The sequence below is a fragment of the Carex rostrata genome, chromosome 13 (assembly GCF_964058835.1).
Source record: "Carex rostrata chromosome 13, lpCarRost1.2, whole genome shotgun sequence".
In the NCBI taxonomy this organism is placed as follows: domain Eukaryota; kingdom Viridiplantae; phylum Streptophyta; class Magnoliopsida; order Poales; family Cyperaceae; genus Carex; species Carex rostrata.
Genome location: NC_135930.1, coordinates 2,351,211 through 2,362,653, shown reverse-complemented (window position 1 = coordinate 2,362,653; position 11,443 = coordinate 2,351,211). Strand labels below are relative to the sequence as shown.

Genomic DNA, 11,443 nt, shown 5'->3' with positions numbered 1-11,443 from the left:
GGTTATAAATGCCCTATTATCTTGCTAGCTGGAGACACTACTAAAGTGCTCCAAACACCTTCAATTGGAATGTTGTAATAGGGTTGTAAATGGCCTATTATGTTTGCATATAGAGACACGACTAGAGTGCTCGAAACACCTTCAATTGAAGTGTTACATTAGAATTGTAAATACCTTATTATCTGGTAATATATAGACACTATTGGAGTGCTCCAAACACCTTCAATTGAAGTGTTGTATTAGGGTTGTAAATACCCTTTGATCTTGCCATCTGGAGACACCACTAGAGCGCTCCAAGCAACTTCAATTGGAGTGTTGTATTAAGGTCGTAGATCCCCTATTATCTTGCCACATGGAGACACTACTATAGTGCTCCAAATACCTTCAATTGGAGTGTTGTGTTAGGGTTTTAAATGCCATATTATCTTGCCAAATAGAGACACCACTAGAGTGCTTTAAGCACCTTCAATTGGAGTGTTATAATAGGGTTGTAAATGCCCTATTATCTTGCCATATGGAGATACTACTAGAGTGCTCGAAACACCTCCAATAGGAGTGTTGTATTAGGGTTGTAAATGATCTGATATCTTGCCATCTGGAGACACTACTAGAGTGCTCCAAACACCTTCAATTGGAGTGTTGTATTTGGGTTGTAAATGCCCTATTATCTTGCCATATAGAATCGCCACTAGAGTGCTCCTATAATAGTAACTTTGGTGGTGATGATTACTTATTCTATTTTTTTAGATTATCTACTTCTTTACAGCTCCTATAATAGTAGAGTATTTTTCAATCCTCCAATCCATGAAGTTCAAGATTTCAAGACAAGGTATCATATAAAACTCGATTTGCTTTCATCAAGTAAAGGCATAATGCCATAACGGTGGCAAAAATATAGGTAGTTGTGTTAGGTCTGGTAATGTATCTCTTAAATTGCAATCAGACATTAAGAGAAGAACGTTCCATTTTAATTAAGAGCTGAACCTTCTATTTTAATTTCATATATACTAGCTAATTATTTCCTTTCTTTGACCTCAAACATTCTAAATCAGTTGAAAAATAAAGAGATAGCTTCCTGCAACATTTGTGGAGCCAACATGGTAGCTGTTGATTTGACTGGTGCTACAAGGATTACAGTTCAAGAGCTTAAACAATTTTCTAACTGTAATATCAATAAGGTACCAATTCAAAACTCAAAACTAATTTTAACTGTTTACTTGTAACTTTCTATCAAATGACAAATAACTCACATTCATCTTGTGCAGTATGGTTTTTATGAGGTTGTTGTTATCATTAGTCAAATTTATTATGATAAACACAACAGCCTATGGTATACAGGGTGTGGCTGGTGCAGGACAGGTCTCTTTGAGGCACCGAACTCACAATATTGGTGTCGCAAGTGTGCGAAATTATATTCTGAAGGGTGTGTCAGGTACTTATTTTCATGGTTATTGATAAGTATGTTTATATGCCTATGTTGGATGTGCTGATATTCAAACTTAAATACTCTTCTTTTCTAGATATGTATTTAAAATGGAGATTATAGACCATACTGGTTGTTATGATGTCACAATTTTTAATGAGGTGGGCGAGAAATTGTTGGGATGCAAGGTAAATTTCCTCTTTAAGCTCTTTAAGAAAGTTAGTTTTTTTTTTGCCTACTCTCAACTATATTTCCATATTAAGTTCCAGTTTGTCAATTTTTATTTGTATTTGTTTTTACGATAATTCTCATGTTGTTATATTTGAGCGTCTTCGATCAATTACTTATAATAAATATAATATGTTTGTGATGGTTGGAAATAATAGAAGAAGACAAATTGCACGATCTACACATGAGATCAGTGTCATCTATGCCACCCCTCTTGATCTAGCAAAAGAAACCAAGTATCTCCTTGATGTAATAAATAGTTCTACTTGATTTAAGAAAGTGTTTCAGCAAAGTTACTTACTATGTGTTTCAATTTGTTTAGTAAAAAAAAAGATTGTTGTTGTTTGCATAATTTAGAGAAAATAAAATATAACAAAAACACAATGGTTTATTTGCAAATTTGCTTTCTTAAATGTCAGACCCATTTCTTTTTATTTTGTGACTGTTAAGTATAAATTCCATATTTGTTGAATCATGTTTTCAAGATTTGTATCATTTCATTAATTACATTTTTCGGAATATCTCTCAAATTTTGTTGGATGCCTAATTCTCAAGTCCATGTCAAAGCACTCTTGTTGGTGCCAGTATGCAAGAAAACTGAAATTTTCCTATCATACCAATTGCTTTAATTTATGTTTATTATTTTTTTGCTTTAGAGAGCTTAATTCAAGTCATCATGATGTGATGATATATTTTGAAATATTTATCTAACAATAAGGGAGGATCCTAATTAAATTGCCAAAATGTTTATTTGAAATATTTATCTAACAATAAGGGAGCAACCAACAACAGTCACTGATAAATCTAACAATAAGGAGTAATCAACAGTAGTCACTGGTAAAATTGGGGCTAAGGCAAAGGAAAAAAAACAGAGTTACCAAAAATGTGTTAAAGGGCATGAGGTTGTCAGTAGAATAGAGGAAAGTTACGACCAAGTCCCTCATCTTTTTAATTTTTCAAGAAATGAAAGGAGAGGATAGTTTATATTATGTTTTGCTGTTTTATTATCTCTAGATTCTTTAAATTCCAAAGTAGGCGCAGATAAGAAATAAAATAAATCAATAATACCTACAAGTTGAACAATCAATTACGGCCATATATAGCTTTTTTTTTATAACATTGTAAAATATTTCAATTTTCAATTTAATATATGTACAAATTTCACTTGAAAAAAAAAATCACATAAGAAATAAATTAAATAAATCAATATACTTATATGACAAGATTGAACAATTAATTATGACCATCTCTATATTATTGAGATATTTTTGTTTTGGACTTTATTACATCCATATCTATATGTACTTTTGGACTTTATTACATCCATATGACATGATTTTAAAATCTCTTATTTTAGGTAACATCCATGGCGCCATGTGCACTTACCCAATTTATCAATTTTATTTTCTGAGTTTGTGAACATTAAGAAAATGGCGGTAAAACAAAAAAATGACCCCCTGTAATTTCCATTTTACTCCTTTCTTGTATTGGAACACAAAATAATTTTGGAACTCTTGTATCAATTTTTTTTGCTTATGCCTTTAACGAGAACCACTCATTATTCAATCATCTTACCTATGTTCCATGTCGAGACAATTTACAGGAAAGCACGTTCAAGAAAGTATAACTAATGGAAATGAGGATTCTTATTCAACCACTCCAAGAACATCAGGTGTTTACAAAAATTTATTTATTTCTATTTTTTTCTCTATCACTAATCCATGTACATTTCTCAAGGAAGCAAACTTATATTATTATTTTATTTGTAATAACAGAAATAAGATTGAATGAAATGAAAAGGTACAAGAAAAGGGCTGCATATCAAGAAATGAGTTGGGAAAAGAAGCAAGCTCTTCTGATGAAAAACCGTGCAACTAAGTAACTCAAAACATGAGATAGTAGCAATAATCCAAAACCAAATGCTCTTGCGAGGTCAAATATTTTATTAGTTTTAGATACTCCATTGCAAATAGATGTAGCTTCATCAACTCCGCATGATGCTACTAAGTCGTTGCACGGTAATATATTTTTTTTAAGACAATTTTTTATAAATTTTTTTATTTGTATGTACATCTTTGAATAGTACGTAGTTGCAGCAAATTAACTTTTATGTTCGGGGTGTACAAACAAGTCGCAATGCCACCTGTGACCACACAAAATGACATTAATAGGGAAATTGTTGCACCCATCTTCACTTCTCGATCTGAAGGTTTAGTTTTAATATCTCACAGGTCACAATCATTTATGCTTAACAACACTTTTTTTATTTGTATTCACCATTTTTTTTGATAAATTTTTTTGTAGAAGTTGAGTGCAACAACCATTCATCTTCAATTGATCCCTCATTCAATTGTGCTAATGGATATGACCCTTATGATTTTGTATATCATGGGTTGCCATCCACGCCAAGGTTACTAAAGGCACCAACTTGCTGCACATATTGTGGGGCCAGACAGTTCCAGTAAAAATTTCGTACCTTTTGTTGCATGAATGGAAAAACCAAGCTACCGAGCTCCAAGGACCCTAATGAACTGTACTATCTATTCACCACTAGAGACTGAATTGGTGTTGATTTTAGACATTTAATAAGGTCTTACGATACCCACTTCTCATTCACGTCCTTCGGTGTGAAGGATGCAAAGAGAAAGAACAAGACTAATAATGGCGGCAGTGTGACCAATGAGGAATCAAATTGTGGCGGAGTGTATAACTTTCGTGTTTATGGCTAGATATATCACATCATCGATCTATTAGTGCCTAGAGAAGGAAGGTTACCTGAGTATCTACAACTCTATTTCTATGACACAGAATCAGAGCTGGATCATCGAGTGCAAAGGATGCCAAACCTTGATAGAAATATAGTCAAAAAGCTTATAGTTATTCTTTCTAATAATCCATATAGTAAAGTGTTTAGGAGCCTTGGTGAGCTACAAACACTTGATACTTGTGGAATCACCTTAAATACCTCTGTAGAACTTGATCAACGTGTATATAATAAACCTTCTTCATCCCAAGTTGCTGCTGTTTGGGTTGAGGGCAATGGCGATAACAGTGCATTCCGAAGAAGTATTGTTGTATTTGGGAAATCTGACCGTCCTAAAATTGTGAATTACTATTTTGGATGTTATGATCCGTTAGCTTATCCAATATTTTTACCAAATGGTGTAGTTGGTTGGCACCCAAAGATTCCTAGAGTGGGTATATCTATAGATTCTATTACAGAGGAATGCATGGATTATGATGATGAAGCTGAGCAAGGTGAATTATCCATTATCATGTACTTTCGAGTATTATCATTCATGCAATTTTGAATTTTGAATTTATTTACCATATTAGTTACTTTTTTAATTTTCTTTTCATGAATGCAGATGTCTCTAGACGTAGAGGAAGAAATACTGTTTCAGCAAGAGAATATTACAACTACAAACTCTAGATACGAAGTGATACAAAATTGCTTTTGTTGGGTGGTAGGTTGCTACAACAATTTGTTGTAGACATGTACATAAAAATAGAAACATCTCGATTAGATTTTTGCTGGTGAAGGTCGAGCACACATGATTGGTCAAAGAATAGTGTTGCCGTCATCATTCATAGGTGGCCCTAGAGACATGAGGCGTAGGTTCATGGATGCCATAGCACTGGTTACACGGTTTAGGCATCTAGATATTTTCCTGACCATGACTTGCAATCTAGAAGACCATGTCTAATTTTTACGCTAAGTGCGTGATGCCATGAATAGGCTAGAAGACCATGTCCAATTTAGAGGCTGGAAGGTGGGGTTAGTTGGTGCTATATTTGGATTGTTTCCCAGATTGTCATGTCTAAATTTGGCTGTAAAACGTGTCCCGAATGCCCCAGAAATAGAAAAACTGTCGAAAATGTGTTTTTTGGCTGTCTACTGGTCCAATGCGGATGCCTCGGGCCGCATTGGAGGTGAGTGCGTCTGCACCATGCTCGGACTTTTTTTTTCTGTGAAGTGCTGAGATGCTGAAAATTCGTCTAAGTACTAAGTGCGTCCGCACTAGATTCCAAATTTTATTTTTTTTAGTTTCTCAGGTTGTAGATCTTCTCACTAGCTTTCCGAAAAGTGGTCATATGTCTAAAACAGAGTTACGAGTCAAAAGTTGTGGCCATTTTAAGTTCAGGCTCCATTTTTGGCTGGCTGCTACAGTGCATCCGCAATGGGCTATTTTTCTTCATTTCCTGCATTGTAAAGCTAAGCAAACGCAGTAACTTGATTCTAGATGTATTCTATTCACTTTATATTCAAAATACAAGATATTTGATGTTATTTCATGATGAAAATTAGATCGAATGTGTATATAATTTAGGTCTATCAAATTCCCCTAAACTTGAACATTGCTTGTCCTCAAGCAACATCTAAACTTGGAACACAATTCGATCTCTAATTTAACTCCATATCAAGTATACATTTCTCAAATTTTCGAAAAATTTGTATGATCTTGCCAAAATTTAAAAATCTCAATGTAAATTTTCTACAAATATAAAGTACAACCCTTCGTTAATCTTGATTCACCCCACAATTTGATTACTCTAACTTTCATTTCCTTAAGGACTGTAATATTCCATCACGTTGATTATTATTATTATTATTTTTATTATCCTATTTAGTGTTCAAATTTTGAGGACAAAATTCTTTTTAAGGGGGAAAGAATGTAATATTCCTTGATCGTTGATTAGTTGTATTTTCTTATCGAAATAATTCCAGGAACAAATAATATTTATACTTTATATAAATATATATGATTAAGCATAGATAAGAGACATATGTCATGGAACGTAATAAATAACTATTAAGAAGCTTACATAAAGATCTACAAATATTACGTTATATGATATTACAAAATTCTAAGACATTATGTTCAAAATATTGTACCTAAGTAGAATATATATTTACGCGCTGAAATATTCTGAAAAATAATAACGGATGATTGGGAGTATATTTCTCATAACTTTTTCACAATAAATAAATATATATAGAAAATAATGTTGTCCAATATAGTATACAGAATTGAAATATATAGAAATCTAACAAGGAGACCAACGACTTTTATGTTTTGTGCTTTTCCATATTTTAAACATACAAGTGTCAATATGTGTATAATCGATATGTACATATTATGCTTCTGCTCATATCAAATTCTCCTAATATACTTACTATACGTGTAATTTTGAAAAGATTTCATCACCTATCTAACTGCTGACAATGAAATTAGCATCTCTCAAAATTAAATAAAACAAAAGAAAAAAAGAACAGCAACACAAAGAACTGTGATTCCATCTCATATGCATCAAACATTAAAACTTTCCATCTTCATTTCAAACAAAAAAAAGAAGAAGATTATTTTCTTTAATTCTCCTTCCTTAAAATTTGGTCTTTCCTCCTTTGTTTTCCCGCCTACATGACCTGCACTCCTTCGCCAGCTAACAACCTAACGCCAGATCCCTCTCTATAATAGCCCCTTACTACCCTCTAGCATGATAACCCTAACAGCCCCTCACCTGTCCTCTCTCTCTCTTTGTCCTTCTCTGCCTAGAACCCCAGCTGCCCGAGATGCACAAGGAGCTGTAAGAATAAGAACATCCGTCGCTGCTGCACGTCGTGCACTGCCCCCCTGCACCACCAGCCACCGCCAAAGAAGCTGACCACCGGCAGCCACCACGGTCCATGCACCACCCTTATCTTTTCTCCCATGTGCCTTGCTCTCAAGGTAAACCCATATCAAAAGTTCATTATTTAACCATTGTCCGATGAGTACTTGTTTAGATGACGTTATTATATTATAAACTTAGTGGTAAAGATTTGTTAGTTGTTAACATCGATCATACGCCAAAGCTCCTTCTATTATTCATGTTTATGTTTTATATCTATATATTGAACCTATCTTTACTTTACTACCCTCTTCATATTATTATACCTTTTAAATAATATCAAACAATAGGTTTATTTTTGTTTTAAAGTATATAAAAATCTATCTTAGTTCTCATATATTTTAATTATCTTTATACTTTACCATTATTCAGTGACTTTTAAATCTTTGTTGAAGATTTAATGTAACCATATTAATTTTTACTATGTACTCTAATTATTTTCAACAAAGAGAATATAATCGCACTTATTAAATAGCTATATTTTAAAGGACTTGGTTAAATAAAGTTATGATGCATATATGTCAAGTCTTTATTTGCCTTTTCATCTCTGATTTTAAAACGGATTGTTAAGTAGGTTGTAACTGGCAAAACATATTAAGTATTATAGACAAGTGTTGTCAAGCGATGTTAAATATAATCATGTTTATGTAATTTAGGTTTGAATCTTGAAGTATTAGAAGAGTGGAAGAACGAATAAATTACTACAATAAGAGGTGCGGGTTTCCTAGACTTTATAAAACTATTTTACTTTCCTATTGTCATTCAATTGTTTATTATTATTGCATTAGTTGAATTTATGCATGTTGTTGTCGAACCATTCGTATGACTTGAGTAGACACAAATAACTTGCATGAAATGATAGGATTCATATATTGACTAATGGACTTGCATGAATAGGATGTGTTGAGCATGGCATGAACTGTGTGATTGAATAAAGGTGTTTTTTTTTGAAAAAGAACGAATATGGTAATTGAACAGGGGCCAATATGCTTGCATATTGGGATGTATACATTGGGTTTAGTTTCGACTGGACCCCTCGTTAACGTGACTGTAGGCGAAAGCGGTCCTGTCACGGATGTGATTGTAGGCTGACGCGGTCCCTTCACGGACGTGATCGTAGGCGCAAGCGGTCCTTTCACGGACGTGATTGTAGGCGGAAGCGGTCCTATCACGCCAAGACCTAGCGGCATATGAATTCACCGTCTAGTGAGGCAAACGAACAAGATTAACGGATTTTTCTTTAAATAAATGAAAGTAAATGAATGAGGTAACAATAGGATATACATTGCATTGGAAGAAGCATACGCATTTTATTTATGTATTTTCATATTTGTGAATATAAGTAAATGTTTTATAAGCTCTAGGCTGGAACTAAATCCCGCACTGAGAGAAGGTTCGATCTCTCACCCGTTCCACTTTTATGTGGGTTCCAGGTAATGACGCAGAAGGATTCGAGCAAGGACAAGAGTGAGACTAAGCGGGAAGGCTTATGATTAATAAAGTGCCACATGTTGTTTACTTTTTATATTTCTTTTCCACAATTCTATATTGATACATTGAGCAGGCATGGCAGTGTCTGTGTTACTAGCCATGTCTGCCACGATCGTTTGTGAAAACTCTTTTGCTTATGAAATAAATGTGGCTTTATTTATATTGTTATTGATAATGTATGTGATGTGAATACGCCTTACGTAGAAATACGTGGCGGGTTGTCTCGGGGTGTGACAAGGACTTAGAATTTGTAAACTTTGGATATCTAAATTTGTTACAAAAAATGCATTCTTATTTGTGAAAATTCTTTTAAAAATCCCCCAAGCTTGGATCAAGTTTAGGTTAGAAAGTCGCGGACTTCGTATGTTGATATTTGCAAAATTCTTTTTCTTTTGTTGCTTTTATTTTATGACACTATAAATCTTTATTCTTAGAACAAAACCAGCTAGGTATAGGTAGCTAATCCATACCCAACCGTTTTAATTCAAAAGTGCTTTTGCATGCTCTTGGTTCAACCCTTCCATGACACGAACTCACATGTTTAGTGCGAACCCGGTCACTTTATTGAGAAACTAGCAGAGCAAAGTGTCAATGATTCATTGCTACAAATACGTCATGTCGCCGTAACATAAGCAAGCGGAATTTTATTTTATTTGTAAAAAAATTTCAATTTTACTATTTTTCAACATTTTTGCAAAATATCATAAATACACACATCCTTAGGCATTAATTCATACCTATGGATATCCCGGTCTTTCTAAATTCATTTTTCGCATATAAGCCGCAATTTTGAAAAGAAATTTAAATCCCTAAGTTTTCATTTTTTTTAAATCTTTATTTCCACAAAGTTTTTCGCCAAATTATGTGGTTATTTTCAATTATTCCAAGGGTATTACTAAAAACTTGTTAAAATTTGCATCAAAATTTCTAATTTTTTTGACAATCACTCAAATTTATGAAAAGTTTTATTTTTGCCAACTTTTAAAACAAAAATTAAAACAAGATTTTATACTTTATGTATTTTCAAACAATTAAGTCTAATTATGCAAGACTCTATTTTTCATAACCTCGTAAAACATCTTGACAAATTAGCAATCTCAAGCAATTAAGTTTAAAATCACAAATCCTACTCATGGTCAAGTAAAAATCAAGGTTATAAATCCTAAATTTTTTTAAAAACTGAAAACAAATAAACATGCATGTAAAGATACAATTTATACCCATCCCCCAAGCTTAAATTAAGCATTGTCCCCAATGCGTAAAAATAAACAAAAGTAAATAGGAAGAAACATGAACTACTCTATTGGCAGAAGGTGGTAGTGGTGCGCGCGGCCTCAATGCTTGGGTGGAGGATCGGGAGGGCGGCCTTCCCATTGCTCGGTTTTGTGTTGATTTTGTCGAGGTTTGTTTTTGCTTCTTGCTCCTGTTTTTGAATTTTTTCATCAATTTTAGGGATTTTTCTTTTGGAAGCCAAGCTTGTTTTGTCTTGTCGACTTCTCGAGGTTTGTCAGTTTCAGATGTTGCCACCGACTTCTTTTGCACAAATTTTCTATTAACCTGTGAAATTTCTATCATGCAAACTGAATTTTTATTAGGAGGTATCAATGGCTTATGAAAATAATTTTTTTCTTTCTTCTTCCCAACGGAGAAAGAAAGCTCTCCCTCTTTGACTTTGATGTTTGCACCTACCATTGCTAAGAAAGCTCGACCTAAGAGAACGGTCGAATGATCATCTATTTCAATGACAACAAAATCGACAGGAATTTTAATCTTACCAATTTTGACAACCATATTTTTCAAGATACCAAGTGGAGATTGTGTCATCTCGTCAGCAAGAGTTAGTGTCATATTGGTTGGTTCTAAAGTACCCGACTCAAGTTTGTCATAAACTGATTTAGGCATGAGACTGACACTTGCCCCTAAATCACACATTGCATTTTCAATCATAGTTGTGTTTATAGAGAAAGGTATCGAAAAATTACCTGGATCTTTCATTTTGGGAGGTAAATTGGTATAAAAGATTGCACTACATTTTTCATCTAATATCACATGTTCACTTTCCTCCATTGTGCGCTTTTTTTTGTTCTACGGATTCGGTAAACTGTTGGTCAAGTTTATTCTTCACTAACCTTTGAGGAAATGGTATAAACCTATGTGGTGGAATATACTTAGGAGTTTCAATAGGTTTTACCTTGGTTGAGTTGGAATTACCCGGTTCTTGAGATTTTTCTGATGCCGGTGCGTCCGTATTTAGAGGAGCTGGAGGTGGTTGTGTCTCATTTGGTGGTTGTTGTTGCTCTTCTATGCTCAGCATCTTTGGTCCTTGGTATTCCGTGTCGCTCCTCAAGGTTATGGCATTCGCGTACTCCCTCGGATTGATGTTGGCTTTGCCTGGGAGCGTCCCTTGTTGACGAGAGGTTGATGCAGCTTGTTGTGTTATTTGTGTCTCTAGCATCTTCGTCTTAGTATCCAAAAACTCAAATTTTTGTTTCAACTCCCTAAAGTTTTCCTCAAAGTTGGTATTGGTGTTTCTTTGGTAGTTGATATATTCGTTTTGAGATAGTACAAGGCCTTTTATCATCTTTTCTAATTTAGAAGTTTGGGAAGGACCTTGGTAGGAGTTTTGGT

The 11,443-nt window shown here is 34.0% G+C and overlaps 1 long non-coding RNA gene and 1 pseudogene across 1 annotated transcript; both read left to right on the top strand.

The window, feature by feature from the left end:
* Window positions 1–696: 696 nt before the first annotated feature.
* LOC144564725 (uncharacterized) lies at window positions 697–1,673 on the top strand. Its single transcript, XR_013514721.1, has 3 exons — window positions 697–1,178; window positions 1,266–1,432; window positions 1,521–1,673. It is a non-coding gene; the product is annotated as an uncharacterized LOC144564725 (long non-coding RNA).
* A 2,539-nt stretch (window positions 1,674–4,212) lies between these two features.
* On the top strand, window positions 4,213–5,029 carry LOC144564358 (uncharacterized; annotated as a pseudogene).
* The last annotated feature ends 6,414 nt before the right edge of the window (window positions 5,030–11,443 follow it).